The sequence below is a fragment of the Elephas maximus genome, chromosome 20 (genome assembly GCF_024166365.1).
Source record: "Elephas maximus indicus isolate mEleMax1 chromosome 20, mEleMax1 primary haplotype, whole genome shotgun sequence".
In the NCBI taxonomy this organism is placed as follows: Eukaryota; Metazoa; Chordata; class Mammalia; order Proboscidea; family Elephantidae; genus Elephas; species Elephas maximus.
Genome location: NC_064838.1, coordinates 21,876,215 through 21,879,312, shown reverse-complemented (window position 1 = coordinate 21,879,312; position 3,098 = coordinate 21,876,215). Strand labels below are relative to the sequence as shown.

The 3,098-nt window shown below is 42.9% G+C and overlaps 1 pseudogene; it reads left to right on the top strand.

Moving 5' to 3' along the window:
- Positions 1 to 1,033: 1,033 nt before the first annotated feature.
- On the top strand, positions 1,034 to 1,499 carry LOC126064239 (60S ribosomal protein L23a-like; annotated as a pseudogene).
- The last annotated feature ends 1,599 nt before the right edge of the window (positions 1,500 to 3,098 follow it).

The following is a 3,098-nucleotide window of genomic DNA, read 5'->3' as shown; positions in this document are numbered from 1 at the left end:
TCTCCAGTGACTGGCCCATTCTGATATCATGTCCAGAGTACATAAGATGACATCTCAGCCTTGGAAACCATATGAGGTTGCTATGAATTGGAATCGACTGGATGCCAGTGGGTTTAGAAAGGGCTGAGAGTGTGGCAGAAGGGGTTGCTGTTTTATATGAGGTGCCCAGAATGTCACTTTCATTAGCCCAAAAACCCAGTGCCGTCGAGTCGATTCCGACTCATAGCAACCTTATAGGACAGAGTAGAACTGCCCCATAGAGTTTCCAAGGAGAATCTGGCAGATTTGAACTGCTGACCCTTTGGTTAGCAGCTGTAGCACTTAACCACTACGCCACCAGACTTTCCTTCCCTTTCATTAGCGGTGTTTATTGGACACTAACAGAATTTTCTGTCTCTCTTCTGGTTATCTAATGCTGTATAACAAACCACCCCAAAAGGTGATATAGTAAAACAATGACAATATTTATCTTCATTATGAATCAGCAATTTGTTCAGGGCACTGCAAGGACAGCTCATTTGGGCTCCACTCTACTTTAAATGGGGACGTATGCTGGGGCTGGGATCATTCAAAGTTCATTCACTCTCTTGCCCGCTGCTTGCACTACCCAGTTGCTGTTGACCCGACTCTACTCATAGCGACCTCATGTGTGTCAGGGTAGAAGTGTGCTCACAGGGTTTTCAGTGGCTAATTTTTCAGAAGTAGATCACTAGGCCTTCCTTCTAAGGTGCCTTTGTGTGGACTTGAACCTCCAATCTTTAGGTTAGCAGTGGAACACGTTAACCTTTTCTACCACCAGGGACTTTGGTGCCTGTGCTGGGGAGACTCAAATAGCTAGTTGTGGAACAGCTGAGACTACTCAAGCATCCATCACACTCTACCTTTATGCAGTCTTTCCACATGAGTTCTCCAGCATGGCGGCTTTAGGGTAACAGGTAGCAGTTGTGACCTTGTGTAGTCAGTCAGATAGCATTATTTTGGCCATACTCTATTGGTTACAATGGTCAAAAGTACCTTCCACCTTTTTACAAAGATGGTGCCAAAAGTGAAGAAGGAAGCCTCTGCCCCTCCCAAAACTCAAGCCAAAGCAAAGACGTTGAAGGCCAAGAAGGCAGTGCTAAAAGGCGTCCATCGTCATAAAAAAGATTCGCACTTCACCCACCTTCCAGTGGCCCAAGACACTGAGGCTGCGAAGGCAGCCCAAGTATCCTTGGAAGAGCACCCTCAGAAGGAACAAGCTTGACCATTATGCCATCATCAAGCTCCCTCTGACCACCGAGTCAGCCATGAAGAAGATAGAAGATAACAAAACACTTGTGTTCATTGTGGATGTAAAGGCCAACAACCAACAGATCAAACAGGCTGGGAAGAAGCTCTGTGACATTGATGCGGCCAAGGTCAACAGCTTGATCAGACCTGATGGAGAGAAGAAGGCATATATTCTTCTGGCTCCTGACTATGATGCTTTGGATGTTGCCAACAAAATCAGGATCATCTAAACTGAGTCCAGCTGGCTAATTCTAAATATAAATTTTTTCACCACAAAAAAAAAAAAAAAACAAAAAAGTACATTCCAGGTTCAGAGACAGATGAAATAAAAAAACATCTCTTGATGAGGACCAGGAAGGTACTGGAAGAGTCTATGGTACAGATACCCTGCTGTGGCCATTTTTGAAAAATACAACTGCTATAGGATCTCTCTTTGGGTTTAATGTGGAAAATAGACAAGGCTGCTTTAACTGAGAACAGACTTCTAGAGCACTTATCCGAGGTCAGAAGTGAGGCTAATACAAGCATTAAGGTGTCAGTTCTGCCTCCCAACGTCTAGGCTACCCCACCTTAAAACAGGAATTACTGCTCTTAGCCTTAATATGCTCATGATGCTGGCATTTCACAAATTTCTTTTATAACCTTTTAACTATGCTTATGCAAAACAAGGTCAAGAGCAGATGTGTATAACGTTCACATGAACTACACTCAAAGGACCAGGTCTGTAGTGACTCACGTCATTTAGTTCAGCTTAAAGAATGTACCTCACAGACACCCCACCAGTTTGCGCTGTTAAGTACCTCGGTAAGAGGTTATAAAAAGAATATGTAGTAACAGCCCAACATCCAGGAACATTCAATATTGAGCCCTTGCAAACTGTGATTCCAGAAAAATTAATTTCTTGCTAGGAGTCCTTTATGAAATTTCTAGTTCATTCAGAAAGGATGGAGACAGCTCATAGTGTCCTCCGTTTTCAGAGGCTGGGACCCTATAGCCTTTTCCTGCCAGGAACCCTTCCTTATCTTTTCCTTATTAAACTTTGTATAATAGGGGAGTAAAAGGCCTTCTGTGGACAACCCCTGTTCTTATAGCTCTCCCTTCTTTATCAGTCTTCAACAATTTGACATCAGCCCCTAATGAGACCCTTCACCAAGACTCCATCAATGAGAAATGAATATTTCTTTATGTTGAGGTATAATCCATATTGAAGGCTGTGGTCTTTGATCTTCATCAGTAAGTGTTTCAAGTCCTCTTCACTTTAAGCAAGCAAGGTTGTGTCATCTGCATATCACAGGGGAAGAGACCCAAAGTGTACAAGACACAGCATAAACTTAATGAAAATCTCCTTCCCCAAGAGGCAGCTATCTCATCTCTCCTTCCCTTCTCTGACCACATATACGGCTTCTATGAATTCCCTCTATTCCCTGGAATAATTCAGGTTTCCCTTGGTTTACAAACCTTCTCCGTCCAACAGAAGCGTAAGAGATAGCCCAGCACTGAGTATCTGTCATCCCTTGAGCAGAATCCTTGGAGAGTCCCATTCATGCTGCAACACTCAACTCTTGATCCCTGGATCTTTTACAAAATCAAAATTGTGAATACAAATGGGATCAGTAACAGTGCCATACTGAGCCATATCTGAGCCTGAAGAAAAAGAAATTAGTAAAATTGACCTTGTCTGTATTTTGAATTTTGCTACCTTGTTCATCATGGATTTCTTGCATTAATTTTGACTTTTAAAAACATCATAACTGAAAAAACAAACTCAGTGCCGTCGAGTCGATTCCGACTCATAGGGACCCTAGAGGACAGAGTAGAACTGCCCCATA